Genomic DNA, 18,324 nt, shown 5'->3' with positions numbered 1-18,324 from the left:
TTTTTTCTAAAGATCAATGAAATCATCTATATATATAAAAGAAAGTCGTGTTAGTTACACTATTTATAACTCAAGAACGACTGAATCGATTTGACTGAAAATTGGTGGGCAGGTAGCTTAGAACCAGGAAACGGGCATAGGATAATTTTACCCCGTTTTCTATTTTTTATTCCGCGCGGACGGAGTCGCAGCAAAAGCTAGTAGGTTATATATTTTAATATCCAAAATATATGATCGAAGATTAAAAAATAATTAAACTCAGTATTAATCTTAGTAGATATTTCTACTAGACATCTGTATATGGTATTTATAACAAAATCTTCGTAAATATAATATTTTATGTAATATTTTGTCACGTCGATTTACGTACAAATGCTACCTCATTACGTCTAATTTAATTTGTTGACGATAATTTGTGAACGTGTCTTTTTTGACACTGCTGCCATATACTGCGTCATTCGTTAAGCTTGCCTTCTCTTTAAAATCGATCAATATTCAACGATAAATTTTATCAGCTAATTTTACACGAAGGCAAAACAGTAAGGCAGAGTAGTATTCTTATCTCAGTCTCGGCCGGCATGAACGTAAAAACAATAGAAGTGCTGCACTGTCCTACTGCTCTGTCTCTGTTTTTTACCCTTGTGTGAACTTACCATTCATATTATAGTCTAAACAGGCCACTTCGCTATAAAATGCAAAAACAAAATCAAATATAGTAGATATTTCTACTAGACATCTGTATACAGCAGTTATACATAAAACGAGTCTATTTCGATTACTTTCATCACATTTATTTTTAATTTAACACTTCTGAGCATAGCTATTATTTGCATACGGTGTGGTTTAAGTTGATAACCTTTAAGTGTATTTTTTGTGGCGGACATTACATTTTTATAGCAACATTAAAACAGGAATGTCACACGGTAATAGTGTAATGCGAAGCAATACTGATATGTTGATATTACGCTATGTTTTCATGTTTTAAAGATAAGGTTAACATAACGTTATGGAACTATGCTTTTAAGATAGTAAAAACGATTATTAAAAATAAATGATACGTAAATGGATTGAGTTTTAAATAGCATGTTAGGCGTTTAAAAGGTGTGTGTGTTTGATGAATTGTTACATTTTTAAATTGTTGCCCTACTTTCGGGCAAATACATAAATAGTAGTGGTAATCGTTAATATCTCCCCTGTAGAAAAATATATAGACGGCTACGGTTTTTATATGTGTAAAAAGAAAAATAGAATTATATGAAAGTTGACTTAGCATACATTAACGAATGTTGCGGTTTATTTGAAGTGTTGCAGAGTTTGTGGTCATTATGTAATAGGCGACATCTCATGGCCGGGAACGTTTTATTGAGTCGACAGTTTGTTAAATGTTTGATTTATGGCCGAAGACGAACGACGACTCTAACCGTCTTTACGATCGTTACGATAACATAAAACAATGCCAAACACGATCCAGAAATAAATATTGACGCAACAATATTTATTTATTCTATTCGAAAACTCAGATACTCATTTTGATTGACAGAATTTTAAGGTCAGTTCAAGCAATTTTATAAACAATCATTGTTAGTCGTTGCCGATGTTTTGTTTTAGCTGTCTAGCTAATTAGCTGTCGCCCACAACTCCGTCCGCGCGGAAAGAAAAAAAAACTTAAAAGTAGCCTATGTGTTCTTCCAGACTATGTTCTCTAAATTATTCTATTTCTAGGTGACGGCACCGTATGTTCTACAATTGTGCCAAATTTCGTCAAGATCATTTAAGCCGTTCCAAAGATAAATTCAAACAAACATCAATCCATCCATCCATCCATCCATCCAAACATTCGCATTTATAAACTAAGTTGTGTTAACTCCAGGATATGTTATCGTCGCAAACATAACAAAATGTGAATATTTAATTTTTAAACAAATTTATACGACCAGTGCAACACTGCATATTATTCATGTACTGTTTCTGTTTGCACCGTACGAGGTTTTGAGGTGGAACCTGTGAAATTATAAGTAAGCGTTTCTGCCGTGAAAACTCACGCTCATTTAAATTGAAGCGTAACAAAACAATATTGCAAGCAGCTGCTGAATGCGAGTGTTGATTCATAACAGAATGGACACTATTTTTCTCTCCGTCCGTGCGGAATTTAAAAGAAACTTAATGAGTAGTCTATGTTTTCTTCTAGACTATGATCTACATCTGTGCCGCTTCCGAGATACTTAATTAATAATATTTAATTAACACTTTTGTGTCTATAGCATTAGTTACTTCATTACAATGTAGTTTTCTGTGAATCTAAATAAGGGTTTCTAAGTTAAGACCCTTATCTTTCCCAGTTGGTATCCTAAGCTTAGACTATTCTTAATTACATTGAACTCAATTGGTTGGTTTAACCTCACAAGGATCACACGTTCAGAGAAATCGAGGTTTATATAAGAAATAACTAGTTCTGTATTTTATGTGCTTAACGTGGGTTTCGGAGACCAATATCCCGGTTTAAAACATATTGTTATCTCTGTTTTGTGAAAAATAATGATTCTATCTAAATCTAATGAGATTTTGGTCTCAGAAAGCAACAGTAAGTCATTTAGAAGACCTCAGCACTTTTTGTCCGATCATAATACAGACTGTGCTTATGGTTTTCTTTAAAATTAAAAATTTAATTTACACACCTATCACCTATACCTCAAACACAAGATCATACATAGTTTTACATAATTTTATCCATAAAGACAATCTAATATAAGGTTAGAAGAACGTCTACAGCTCTGCAAACTGAACAGATGTGACCAAACAAATGTCACTAAAACGCATATATTCATAACACAAAATAATCGTTAGTGCATTAGCCGACGTTAAAGTAAATCTTTGTGATCAGCTGATGTTATCATGTTTCCAGATGCATCGATCAATATCGATAGGGGTCCAATAAATCAGTACCAGGTCAGTGCACAAGTGGACAACCTTGCCCAGTGAAGCGAGACTCGGATGAGTCAACATAAATGCCGTCATCAGCTCTGCCCAAAGGCTTTGTACATAAATTTCATAATTGCAGACCCGTAGACAATGTGAGAACAAGTGGTATATCGCATGAATAATGCATGTTAAAAAGTGAACATTACTCCTCCCATTCGATAGGGATATGCGTCTGATAGTGCTTTGTTTTTATTTTTATCAGCAGAATATTTCACGGACGCTGCAGTGGAAGAGAAATAAATAAAAATCATTTCGCATTGTAATATTCTTGGGCCGCTAGATAGCGATAATGGCTCTTGAAATCGTGGTACAAATCCTGTTATGGCATTAAAAATAAAATATTAAAAACCCTTCAAAAGAAATTGCAACATCACTGAATGTGTCACATTTTAGTTCAAACTTTTTATGATGATGATGAAAGCAGTTTGCTCATAGAGAACATTACTTCTTATTAAGAATTAAAAATAATTCAAACTTAGATCATGTATTTGTATTTCTCACCGGACATATTAACATTCATTCCTTTCTTTATAGATGGATATTTTTTTCGATTCTTATTTAATAATTTTTAGCAGGCAAAAACATATGAAAAGGTTGTAATTAATAGATATAAACATAGTATACAAAACAACTAATTATAGCTTCTGGCAAACGCATGACGTACGCACGCATTAAATTACCTAATGAATAAAAAATATGCGTGGGCGCCGGATCGTAATTCGTAGTAAATTACACGAATACCGAGCCATACTAAAAATATATCGCAGTGAATCACAGTCCATTCAGTACCGGAGTGTGATGACGCGACTGGTTAATTGTTATCGTACCGATAATATATGGTTTCTGTGAAATTACTGAGTACCACTTGAACATATACATTTCATTTCTATCCTAATTAAAATGTACACGTACATGATTTTCCTTTTACAAGTTAAATACGCAAAATAATTGAGGAAAGCTTCGTTTAAAACAGATTTATGAACATTTCCTTTCATATTTAACTAACTCGACCACATATATTTAACAATAACATGTAATACTTCAGAGAATTCCGAAGCATAGTACCAAGTAAATTCTTTAGTTTCCTTTTAAAAAATATAGGAAAGTAGTGATATTGTCGTTACTCTGTATACCGTTTTTACATCAATGTATGCATTATTTATTATAGTAATTCTTGCAGTATTTAAATTAAAAAAGGAACATCATAAAAATACGACAAAACACTTGTCTATTTAAATATAATCCGTTTACGTCATCTTGTCAGTTTCCATTAAACTAAACAAAGGCCGAGTTATATCTATTATCTGACAGTAAATAAAGCGACTATCCATCATAATATAACACAAGATCTAGAAATAGAAAATACTGGAACGTGCATCATTTGTACTAATCACTGCAAAATGGTTTGTATCGTTGGTCTAATAGTTGCAGATTGCAGCAATGCTCAAGTCTTAACGCGTATATTATTTTGGCGGCACACAATGTGGGATAATATACCTATGTCCACACTTTTATGGTCCTTTTATGTATTAAATGGTTGTCTATCTATGTATTTATTTGCTTTAGTCTTTTACCTAGGACGATATTTACAGTCATTAATTTCGTAAGATCGGTATTGGCAGTAATCTTGTCCACGCTATTGCGTACCTAATTGAGCGTCCTTTTATCGAACAGACATAAAGATACAGATATTACTGCCCTATAATATATAGTGGGTTTCAAGTTCTTACAAGGTCGTAGTGACATTAATGCATATATCATCCGTATTATGAATATCTCAATTTTGTAACACAGAAATATTTAATACCGGTTCCTTCTAATCAGAAATCAGTACGCAAATACCAAGAATTCATTTAAACTTTTTATTTCTTTCGAATGTGCATTAGCAAATCGAAATGTAAATCGACTGCATCGGTTTGAAATTGGCAAAGCAAGGTGCGCATGCACACATCGCTTGACCCCTTTTAATGCTTTATGTGTTTGTGTGAATATTTTAGAACTATTTTAATTATAGCTGCTGTGATTTATTGCTACTCTTTTGTGATGGAAATTAAATTTCGATTTAAACAATGTGTTTAATTAAAAACATTTAAAAAAAAGTTTAAAACCATGTTTAAAACTTTCGGATCAATTTATTAGATTGTGTGATAAAAAGCAAAATGCATGGTGCCTTTCAAACATTCTAAGACTATAGCTAAGTAAGCTTGGAGTGTCGTGAAAGTTGACCTTGCAGCGTGCAGCGTGGTGCAGTACTCAGGGATTAACTGTCTGCTTTCGCCGGCGAGCGGCACACTGCTGTAAGAATATAATGAACACAGCACACCATTACAACTGCAGTACCAATAGACCAATGATATAAGGCACAGAAACAATCGACTATTGTGAACCATATTCTCACAAAAGCTTTTTTTGTGTCGAGGGAAATCTTCCAAAGATATCCTGCCTTCAGGGTAACGTGGGATTTTACATACTAAAATCGGATGACAACCCCAATTGCAACAATAGAGGGTTCCGGGATCTCCCAAGGAAAGCACTGGAACCATCCCCATCCATTACTGGATCGCTGGCATAGTGAGGATATACCATCATCCTCTGTAACAAATTAAATGTAAATACTCTATACCGTAGCGTGACTCACATCACGTCATAAATATTTATAGAATACTTGTTTCACGTCCGACGGTATATTCATTATGTAAATGAGTTTTCCGGAGATATTTAATTGAAGAAATTTCTTTGTTGTACACCAAAAGTAAAGCTTTTCTGCAACTACTAATATTTATGAGCCCTTTGGGTATACGTAAAACTTTTGTCATTTATTACAAAATTAATAAGAAGTTAAAATGATTTATAAACATTATATTTCCTGTTTGCACGAATAGGAACTACAACAGTAGTGCCAAAAATAAAAATTATTAAAGGTAAAGTTAAAAAAACAAGATTAATTATATGATTTTACATACGAAAATATTCACTTCACGTCTGGATAAGTCAATTTTGGTAAAACTTCTTCCATTTTTGGACGAATAACCAAAAACCGGCTTCGAAATCAGCAAGTTATCAAATAATGAAAGTAACGCAACTCTTCCGCTCCCAACATCAAGATTAATAATCGTGTAGTTCAGTTTTACGCAGCCCGCGCACTTTTATAAGTGGCGTTTCGTGTTGCAGTAAAACAATTATACACAGTTTCGCATTAAAGAAAAAAAAAGTTGAACTGCCGCAATCACAGTCGCTTGTCGCTAAGGTAGTCACTTACTGAAGATTTAGTTTGAAAAAAAGACCGCTCAAGTAATCCTAAAGCGTTTTTGAACGAGCCAGAAAATTTATTGACATTAAGTAAGAATTCTTAAAAAACTAAGTTACATAATAAATGTTGTATACAATAAAGCTAAAAAATAAATAGACAGTTATTAACATGAATAAGCATAGCAATGGAACAAAAAACAAAAGTAATTGCAGGTTCAACAAAACAAAAAACTTCGGTAGCGAACCAAATCAATCAAAGAAGAAACTGTAATTTGTTTTCACGTATTACAAGGTGGCAAACGAGCAAGCGGCCACATGAATTCGCCGAAATGGCAAAGCGACCGCTGCCCATAGACATCCGCAATTGCAGATGTATTGCCTACCCTCAATCGACGAAAGAGGAGACGCACAAAAAGAGAATATTTAACCTTCCTATGCATCTCCTCCTTCATCAAATCCACCTCCCCTTCCCATCCTTTCCTTATAAGAAAAGGATGGGAAGGGAAAGAGGACTAAAATTAGGCCTCCGGCACCACACTCATCAGACGAAACGCGGAATTGCTTCCACTTCACGCCTGTCTTCTGTGTGGTCGTGGTATTTCACCGGGCGAGCCGGCCAATTCGTGCAACTGATGTTGTTGTTGCTGGCGTCTACCACTGTTACACATATTCACGTTGTACCTAAGATCTCCTAAAAAGATTTACAGTCGTATCATCATGATTTGTACTGACGTCCATTTGACTTTTACATTCGACAGCTAACATAAAATGGAATTATTACAGAAAACCACGATATTTTATAATAAAACATATCGATTACCGTAAAGTCAGCGGCTAATAGTTGAGAAAATTATATGTCATGTTACACATATTTCGTTCGCGGGTGAAATTGACCGTATTTATTACACGTTATTATCTCTTGATCTTTTGACGTAAATCGATGTACCTGACCGGCTTTAAGGGTCTAAACTCCTTATCAACGTCGGGTAACAACTATAAACGTACTGAACTGGATAATGGCTGTGAAAGCCGCTGGGATCACGAGATCGATCTAATAAAGTCACGGCTTATATTGAATCCGACAATAATTATTTAAACTTAAATGAAAAGGATATAATCTTAACTGCCTTTCCAGGTTAGACCAAGCTGAAGATATTGTTTATCTTTCTAATTAATTCCTAAGAGAAACCCATACAAAGAAAGTAAAAAGCACTGAATATTTAGGCAATCATTGTCTACCGCTTGAACAGTTTTCAAATGAAGACCTTTAACATGACAAGATAGATAATTCCTGTACAAAAGGTACATCTTTGAAGAGCAATATGAAAGTGTTTTGTATCGTGGGCGGTCGGGTTTGCGTCTTGTAATCCATTGGCGCCCGCGGGGTCGCGGGTTCACCGCCTCATAGAATAGATGTACCGACGACGCTGACTCACCAAAATTGTTTTTATTCAGCTGCAGGTTGTTTGCTCACATTTCTCAGTAATTGGCGATACTCCACGGTGCGGTTACGTTTAGGGTAAAAATGGAAACGTATATAATATAGCGGTTAATTATAAACTGTTGTTATTAACCAATAGTCGCGTCGCGGTGATTGTTACAGTAATTGTTTTTAAGGTATTTGTTGTGTAGCCTTTGTACAATAAAAGTGTTCATCTTAAAGTTACAATTAGACATTTTGTTTCAATTGAAGTTTTTGCTGTATAATAGTTATACGAGTGTTCCACTGGGCGCTGGACATCTACTGAATCCTTACTCCGTCCCACATCTACACTACGTGAGTTGGCCACAGACCAAAAACCACTCATAATATTTTACTTTGCTTGACTAAACAACGAAGTTTATTCACAAACTAACAAATTTACGATCCTTCGTAAACTTTCATCACATTTGTATTCTAAGAGCGTTAGACTGATGTTAAGGTTTGTTTTTTGTTCGGTCGTCTCAGAAAAAAATATAATAGAACCATGTTTACGGAATTCGTGATTTATTTTAATAACGTCAATTAAGTATTTCGTAGCTTTACTACAAACGCTCATGTTTACAAATGCAGGGTTCATTCAATAAAATAAAACAATAAATCAGGATGTTGTTAAACAAGCAGTCTAAAGACGCTACACTGGACTTGTTAACAAACTAGTTCCGTGTATTGATAAGATTTCATGCTGAATCCCGAACTAACTTATGCCCAAATCTTTCTCTAAGAAAACAAATTATTAAAGGAACATCAAGTTTAGTCAGGACTGATTAAATTAATTCAAAAACATTTAATGCAGGGATGGCTAACCAATGGTACAATGTTTTAGGCACGTCCCTGATCGCGAATTTCTTTTTTCACTAATAAAAATGTGAACAAGGAATTATATAAGGGGCAAACGCGAGTGGCACGTCTATGACCTCACTAAATTCTTCTTTGGAACAATAGCATGTTGTTACATAAAGGTTGGCCATAAGATCTAAAGTATCGATAAACTGGCTCCTATTTTTGATAGTTCCTTGATATTTTTTCGGTGCATACAAAATAAGATAATTTTCAAATATCCGTAATGCGTCACTAGCTGCATTGAAAAGATTAATTGCGGTTACGGTTATCGTACTCAAGTAAATGCAAACATTAGAATAGTAAATGCAAACATTTTGCCGGCGCTACATCTTGTGATACATAATCTTCACTGAAAGTGTTAATTCTATGGTAATCTTCTACACCAAGGTTACGTTGTAAACAAGAAATTTTTCCTTAAATTTTGCAAAACTATGTATGTATTTAGCTAGAGTATTTCGAGCATAATCTGTTTGTTTATTGATTGAAAGAATCATTCAGTATTTATGCAATTAGTGTTCTGAATTTGCAAAGTACTGTAGTCGATTGCTTAGTTCACTGGGAATAAAAAAGGTTAATGTGGCACTGATAGAAATAATAATATTGGTTAAAGTTACCGTTAGAAAAGCTTACGTCGATGTTTATTATCGTATATCGCTCAATAACCTCGGTAAACAAAACACTAGATCCAATGAAAACAAGATACTTATCCATCCGGCAGTTTGAATATGTTAATCTTAAGGCAGGTTTTCACGGTGCGTGATTATTGCTAGCGGCTAACGAAGACGATAAGGGCATCTCTTACCAATTTACTAAATCGAAGTTATTGAATCTCGGTCAGACTGACGAGCACGTACCATATCCGACACTATGTATTCCCACATTGATTCGTATATCCGTGCGCGGAATCATGTGCCGTGGAACCCTCCATTAGTATCAACATTGACATGTTATAAGAGCTTGATAATAACATGCATGGAGCTTGAGGCTATTTTGATTTGACAAAATATTATATACACAGTTTTTTGTTATATTTGACATTGAGTTGTTTTGTGGAATGTTTTTGTATAGTGTTAATAATTGGATACTTTACAAACTTATGCATGTTTGAAAATTGGAGTGTGTAATAAACAATGATGCATAAATTGATCTTTCCTCTTTATCATTCCATTCATTGTTAGCGAAACGATTTCACTAAAATAAAGCAAAGTAACGTTTTAAAAGCTAACATAAATTATTTTGAAGCATGTTTACGCACATCATGTTAATTTATGACAGAAAATATTGACGTTTATAAACGATTATTGAAATTAATCATTATTTAATATTTCATACCGTTATGAATTATGTGAAAATAAATAAAAAGCTATATCTTAAAATTACACTTTTAAAAGTAATTTTCGATTGTTTTCATAACGATTTTTCAATTACGGGTTACGGGCGTAGGTGTTATGTACAGATAACAGAAATATGAAAGTGATGAATTCTGAAAACTAAGTAATATAACATACTATCAAGTACAGTCATTTTATTTCAAAATATTTTTATTTTTCAATCACTGTACCCATTTTGATATCCTAAAGTTGTGGAGCAAGTATTTGAGGTCATATCGTATTTCAATTTGTATTTTTAATTGGCTTAACATATATAGATAGTTGTATAATTTTACTTTGAATCATTACCTATCAGTATAGGTTACGTAGTTCCCACAAAAGGGACTTTTATCAGGTCCATCTTTGATCAATCGATACTATCAAACTTTGTAAGCCGTAGCATGCCACAAACCACCGCAAATGTCACAGCTATATTACCAACTGATATTTATGACTTCTATAAATGGTGACTTCTTTGTTTTTTTATTATACTCGGCATACAAAGTTTGATACATTGTATCAGTTTGATCGACATAATAGTCTAAGATCCCGCTGCAGGATTGGTGCGCTCATCGACTTTTTGTTTAAAACCAAATTTTTATGTTTATTTATAGTTAAGAGAATATATATTTACTAGGGTGCCTATCAAAATTTGGCCGCCATTATTTTTTTAAAAATTATTTTTAATTGATTTTTGGTAAAAAATTTCGTTTATTTATTTTTTTAATAAATTAACGTCTACATAACGGTAATTAATATCAAGATTCTAAAAAATCACGGTTGCCGTTGCGCACCTGGCCGCACCTCTTTGCAGCCAGGTGTAAACAGGTATGATTTCGATAAATTTATACGTTTATAACCTATTTTTATTAATTATATGTCAAATTAAAGCTAATTTTTTTCTATTAATTATCATATAAAGTTGCTTAATTAAATCTGGCCGCAAATAAGGGTTGCTGGCTGTTAAAGATAATAAATATTTAAGGTAGAGTGAAAGAGAGTTAGCGCGTAACATCATTTGTCAGACGAGGACAGCGATTGCCGGCTGTGCGACGCTTTTAAGCCATTGCGCATGCGTCGAACGTTAGTGTTCTCAACCACCGGGGAGTAATAGAGACGACTTATAATAAATACTCCAAAAAATATGTAATTTTTTTCAAAATGACAAATTTAAAAATTGCAACAAAAAATTAATATTGATTTGATATATCGACGGTCTAGTTAGGAATTTGTCTAACTCCTTATTTTTTAGAGGGTGATTTTATAACATTTTGATGAAGCAATAATCCAATTACAAATTATTTGAATTATTCAAACTTAAATATTATATCTCTATTAGATATAAATAATTTTAAATGTTTTTTTTTAAATGATAATAACTTTTGAAGTAATTGTTTTTTTTCGTACAAATAGAAGATTCTCTAAAAAGGAGTTAGATAATTTGCTAATTAGAACGTCGATATTTAATATTAATTTAAAAAATTAAAAAATAAAACCAAGGTGACTTAAGTAAAAGAAAATTTTATTGCGAAAGTATTATTCAAAAATTTTATTAGATTTTATTCAAGTATTTAATTGTCCTCGTCTGACAAATGATGTTACGCGCTAACTCTCTTTCACTCTACCTTAAATATTTATTATCTTTAACAGCCAGCAACCCTTATTTGCGGCCAGATTTAATTAAGCAACTTTATATGATAATTAATAGAAAAAAATTAGCTTTAATTTGACATATAATTAATAAAAATAGGTTATAAACGTATAAATTTATCGAAATCATACCTGTTTACACCTGGCTGCAAAGAGGTGCGGCCAGGTGCGCAACGGCAACCGTGATTTTTTAGAATCTTGATATTAATTACCGTTATGTAGACGTTAATTTATTAAAAAAATAAATAAACGAAATTTTTTACCAAAAATCAATTAAAAATAATTTTTAAAAAAATAATGGCGGCCAAATTTTGATAGGCACCCTAGTAAATATATATTCTCTTAACTATAAATAAACATAAAAATTTGGTTTTAAACAAAAAGTCGATGAGCGCACCAATCCTGCAGCGGGATCTTAGACTATAAGGTTAGGTTTCGTATCTTAATTAGGAACACAGAAAGTCAAACAAAAAGAAGTCAAATATAAAAACAAAACAGAAACAAATAATTTCGTACTAAACTCGGCCTAGCTGACAGGAGTGATATTCTAAAAATGGATTATAAAATTAGAGCAGCTTAGAGTTCATACAATTTAAATTATTTAAGATAAAGAATGTCTCAGTCATAAGTACAGTCCACAAACTAACAAGTTAATAAAGTTTTAACCATTTCTGATATACGATAAATTTTTTACAATGATAAATTCGATGCGTGACACGTCTTTACAAGGCATTAGGCTGTTTGTCTGTTCGTTGCAAGCAGCTCTCGCATTCCGTATATATTTTCACTTTTTATACGCATTAAGGATTGACATTCAGTACATCATTGTTACTTTTACTTTTTATAATATCGACAATTAAGTTGAATCTCCATTTAATTGAGAAATATTCCTGCAGTTAAATTATGAATTACCTAAAATTTATATACGACATAAAAAGTCTAACAAACATACCAATTTCCAACGATATTCTAAAATTTATAAATAAATTTAATGTTACATTAATTCAAAGTGAATACATAAATCTGTTTGAGTTATTATGGGTTACTCCGGCCCTTTATGGTTAGGCATACATAATATAGCATGCTCCAAGTTAGGTATAATTACGAGGACGGGCCCAATTTGCGACTGTAACAAGAAACGCGAACGAACCCGAATTTAACGATCGTCGTTATTTCGTCTCACTTTTGACATAAGTCTAACATTTGGTGGTAAAATTGGAAACGGATATTGTAGCAATTGATTGCAGTAGTTTTATTAAGGTTTAGTCTAAAACATTACATACAAAATAAAGGGTTTATTTACGTCCAAAAACGCTTAGATATCGTCCATGTGAGGCTTGAAAGGGGCGGAAGAGTTCCGAAAAAATCATGAAACATCACGAGAAGTGCTGGACCCCTTCAGGAGGGTTGACATAAGAATCGCTTGTATTTTCTAAGTGTTCAAATTCATTTATTCGCATTATTTCAGTATTTAAACATTATAATGTGAAAATTATAAATAATATAATTAACATGTTACAAACTGTAAAAGGTAAACATGTGAGACGGGTTAATATCGTTCCATTTCTCGAATCAAATAGAGCGCTTAGATGTAGGTTGCTGTATTATACTGTCAGACGACTTTATTAAATCTGACGTATCTCACAAACGAAATTGTACGGAATTAATCTTGATCGTTCTTACAAAGCTACTAGGCAATTATAAGAGCTGTAACTTTAGAAATCAAGATGATAACAAGAAATTATCAACCAATCCTAGATGTTTTTGAAAGATATTTAAACATCACTGAAACCGCCTCACTTAACAACGAAATTGGTTAGAAAATCAGACTCCATTTTTTTACCCTAATCAATATATGTACAATACACGTACAGCACAATGTATCAAAATATGTCTGTTGCGTTGTTCAGGAAACAATGTTTATGACAATATCTTAACGAAGTTCTTGTGTTGTAATTAATTCGATTAAATAAACGCAGAAACAACATCTGTCGGGAGCTGAGTGAATAATGTCCAATGATTATTCTATTGTAGATTGTGCTGTAGGGAATCTCCAAGCTTTAATTAGCCGCTTGTTGCAAAATTAATTCAACACGTGTGTATTTTATGCTGGTTTCACACGAAGGCAAACAGCGAGGCATGCCAGTAGGGCAGTGCAGTACTGCTGTTTTTTGAACGCACACTCGTTGACAAAACAATACTATTCTGTCTTGGCGTTTGCGATTACATTTTGCCCTCGTGTGAAACTAGCATTAGTTGACAACATAAATCGTAAACATTGGAGACTAATATATTATGGAATACACGACGTATTGAGAACAAAGTCAACTTTTTTATTCATATGGCGCAAGGGGAACAAGACTTGTCTGGCAAGCAATCTTTGTTTAACGTGTTAGAAAATATACAGATAAATATGTGAACTCACAGATTTCATTTTGTATTTACGTAAATTTTACACAATTTGTATTTTTGCATAATCAAAGTGGGATACAAAAATAGAATTATCTTAGTAACATCCCAATAGTTACAATGAGATTTCAAATTCTTCATTGAAGGGACTTGAATTAATGTAATTTAATATCTTGGTTTATATCTAATAATGCTTGCCTTTAAGCGGTAAATTAAAGTAAAAAGATTGATGGATACGTTGGTTTCTATAATTGTTGTGTCACGATTGACGCAAAGAGTTACTGGGGGCCTAGCACGAATATTCGTTAAAACGATTTCGTAACATAAACAACAAAATTTGTACTAGAGTTTGTGCAGCGCCCCTACCGGTCGTAAAGTACACCAACAAATATACAAATTATTTCGACGACGTTACGAATACGATCTCGCAACTGTCACGCAAATATTCGTAATAGACCCTGGGGATTGATTTACGCTGAGATCTGACGCCGGCGACGGCGACGTCCGAGACGGTCGTTAGCAAACTCTGTTGAAAGACAATTGATTGAGCTTGTCTTGTACCTTAGATATATTGCCAACCATACTGTGCCAATGACAAACATTAGATGTCGGCCCTAGAGGAAAATAAATCGAATACCTGACACAGATTAGCAGCATTATATTCAATTTTACCTTTAAAATTTAATTTCCTACTCTAACCACAGTTCCAAGATTCCCCTTAATGTTTACGAGTTTAATATTAGTGTTACCTAAAGTTTTGTTTGTTGAATGGGAATTAATAACGTAACCGCACGTTGGTCGTCGAGGGAATTATTAGTGTTATCGCCTGAAAACCACAGCCGGGAACGTCCACCTTGACCCACAACCGCAGACTGTTCGATGAACTTGCAATTTTAACCAACATTATTAAATAAGTATTCATGGAAATGTAGCTTAATAAATCTTAAATCAATAAAAGCCACGTTTAAATATGTAAATTAAAATCAATTTTATTTTAATTTTGCGTGTTAATACTAATTTAACATGGGAATACAGTAAAATGACATATAAAAGCGATACTATAAGAAAAACATGGAGCCTAACACATAAATTTGCTAGAAAGACATATTTTGTCGATGACGTTACGAATACTTTCTCGCAAATTTTCGTGATAGGCCCCCAATTACATAAGAGATCTTGCCAGACAAAATCCCGAAGCAAGGTCCATTTATTCAACCCTTATATACTGCTAACACTTATTCATACAAGCAATTGTTTTATGTCAAACTGATTGCAAGTCGCGGTATCATTTTGCGGTATCAGCTTTTTAACGTTCCCGTGTACCGTAAATAATGGACACAAAAATGGTAAACACCGATACATAACAACGATACGGAGCTCAGCTGAATACTTGATTTTTGTATTTTACAGTCGGAAAAAAACGGTGAATATTCAATTCGAAAGTTATTGTTTTCAATTCACAGTTGTGTTCTTTAAAGCGCATACGGAGATTTGCATGCGATGAAAGGATTTTATGGAACAAATAATCCCTTGTTCTTACTGAAAGAAATCGGATAATGAGGGTAGGTTTACAAGATGACAAAGAATTTTCCGATAAGTCTTTACTTATTTAGGGATTGAAATAGTTCATTGAACCCAGAGGCGACAATCGATAAATGCGTGTACCAACAATCACCTTGTGTTCTCGACGAACCCTGACAAACGAGGCATTGTGGGGAAGCCAACACGGCACGACGCGGCCGCGAGCGTCACAATTCACTCGCGATCATGCGAATGCGCTCATTATATTTCCGCATTGTTATTATTCAATCCCACTAATATTATAAATACGAATGTTTAGATGGATGGATGTTTGTTTGAAGGTATCTCCGGAACGGCTCAACATATCTTGATGAAATTTGGCACTGAAACATAGTCTGGAAGAACACATGTCGCGGGCGACAGCTAGATCTTTCTAAACGTCTACCGACAACATATAAAGTCATCAGTACACTTACTATTTAGATAAATGCATTATACATTGCACGAAGTCGCGGACGACAGCTATTCATTTATAAAGGTCGCTTAACGTAATTTTTAAAGGTTCTTCCAGCGTTTAACTAAATTAATAAACCATTTCATGAAGAATGACCATTTTCTTCAGAGGAATTAAATTGTAGAAATTAAGATTAGATAATTAGAATTAGTTGTTTGGTGCAGAATAATTTTTATTTATAATCAAAATGTGTCGATGTCCAATGAAAGAATTATATAATATTTGTAAATATAAGATTCTCAGTATTTTAAAAGCAGAACCAATTTAAAAAGTTCAGCAATTATCTTATCCCTGTAGAGCACGCAATTAATTGGTTTAAATGTGTGCAATAAAAACTTTATATCTTTTGAAAGTTGTTCTGTCAGAGTATAATTTTGTAAAGAAAACAATATAACCATAACTCCGGACTAAGGTTATTATGATTGTTAAATTCAAGGACGGCCATTTTGTTTTTACACAGAAATGCAATTGCTGTCAATTCGACATACATGTCCCTCATCCCGCCGCAAACAGATATACATCTGAATGAAATTAACTATATAAAACATGTCGTTATAATGTCGTTAATGTATTTTGCTTATTGTTTTTTTATAGATCCTTAAATTTATTATCATTAATATGTAACTTTATTAGTGTTATATTACTTTATGTCGATGAAAAATGTCAAAGATGACATTCCAGAGGCAAAGGACAGTTGATGAATGGATCCTTCATCTTATTTATTATTTAATATAACGTCTGCTGCGACAATGATAGTAATAATAACCTCTTAGCAAATTAGCTAAATGAAATCTCTCTCAATAATACTCTTATTTTATTTGATCTATTCGTGCGTTTTTTCTCGTAAGGTAAATATCGTGGTTTGAATTAAGTTCCTGTCACATTTTATATCGAAATCCCGCGGATTTGTTGACGTAAGCTGTTAGAGACGTTTACTGTCACGTTTGGGATGAAGGTCAAAGTAAAATCGACATCTATTGTGAGAATCGCCTTTCTTAGAAATTATATATTTTACTTTTTTCTAAATTATAAGGGTCGATAGAATTAAATTAATTTTCTATAGAAGTGGGTTTATATTTTATTTAGAGAATAATTTGCAGCTATTTTTGTCACAACATTTGCTTATGAATCACGAATTTTGGACGTCTACGTTTAGGAGTTTAAATTATTTAAAAAGAATAAAAAGTTGTTCCAAAAGAAAAAAAAAGTAAGACGGACGAAGATTACAGATTAAGAATTTCCAATTCGATTTTGATTGGTTGGGATCTTTTCCTCTAGTTTTTCTTTAAATCTATAAACGAAGTCATTTTCTTTGCATCAATATAATTAACTTCTTCTTCTTTATCATTTAATATCTACTAAATTATGACCCCATATTAATACTCTAGAATATTCGAAATGCACATAAGCGTATATAATTTAAGAGTTATAGATCCGTCTGCAATGAAATACAAAAGTAAAAAGGTTAGCAGACGGTCTTTATTCATCTCTGGTTTTGTATAAGTACAAATGTCTATGTGCACGACTTACAGACAAATCCGATTAACTTTCAAGCTCAAAGGCGGACCGTCTATTTACTCATTTGCGCCTCAAAAGAAAATACTTTTCGCTTTATTTTTGGTATCGGCAAAAAGGCTTAATATCTTTGACCGTGGAGTAAGGATAATGGTGCACAATAACTCTAAGAACCTGTCGGTTAAAATAAAATTCCATTCTATAAGGAAGTTTGATTTAAGGTCGATATACAATGTGGGTCACGCTTGTCATCCCGTGGCCGTACATTCTCCGCTGAATTAATAGATTATACGCTAAGTATTCTCTAAGTTCTAGACCTACGCGGTAGAAATTGTCAGTTGCTTTAGCTAACTTAATTAATTTTCAGTGCCGACCGCATGTTGCTTAATACCATCCAACACTATGTAGGTTAAGTAAATTTATAATGTGATAACACCAGCGCTTGTTTTACATTTAATCAAATGTTAATACATTTATTATTCGTAACAACGATCATTAAACAAAACATATTGAAGCTTTTTTACAAAATAAAGTGTAGAATGCTAAATTACCTTCAAATCTTAAGAGTGTATTGTATCAATAACTTATTTTAACTACAATTTGGACAAGACAGAAATATTTAGTTCGTGCAAACTAAATATAATACAGTTTTAATTGAATTAACAGTATGTCAAGTCATTATTAAGAACATACAATTTTGAGGTCCACATTATCTTGCGGCAGCAAACTAGCCGTAGGTCAAGTACTGCTTCATAGAGAAATGCAAACACTTAAGATTTGCATGCGAAATACGG

General features: G+C 33.2%; 2 protein-coding genes across 3 annotated transcripts in view; one reads left to right on the top strand and one right to left on the bottom strand.

Moving 5' to 3' along the window:
• Positions 1 to 18,324, bottom strand: part of LOC106714779 (synapsin) — a 75,548-nt gene that overhangs the window by 36,142 nt on the left and 21,082 nt on the right. The window lies entirely within an intron of this gene.
• Positions 1 to 18,324, top strand: part of LOC106714995 (tissue inhibitor of metalloproteinase) — a 43,468-nt gene that overhangs the window by 21,641 nt on the left and 3,503 nt on the right. The window contains exon 2 of one of the 2 annotated variants that reach the window (XM_014508170.2): positions 2,903 to 2,946. The exons of the other annotated variant lie outside the window; for it this stretch is intronic. The gene's annotated coding sequence lies outside the window, so the exon portion shown is untranslated. The remainder of the gene's footprint in view (positions 1 to 2,902; positions 2,947 to 18,324) is intronic. 2 annotated transcript variants of the gene reach the window in all.

Source organism: Papilio machaon, chromosome 6, assembly GCF_912999745.1.
Source record: "Papilio machaon chromosome 6, ilPapMach1.1, whole genome shotgun sequence".
Taxonomy (NCBI): Eukaryota; Metazoa; Arthropoda; class Insecta; order Lepidoptera; family Papilionidae; genus Papilio; species Papilio machaon.
This window is presented reverse-complemented; position numbering and strand designations above follow the sequence as displayed.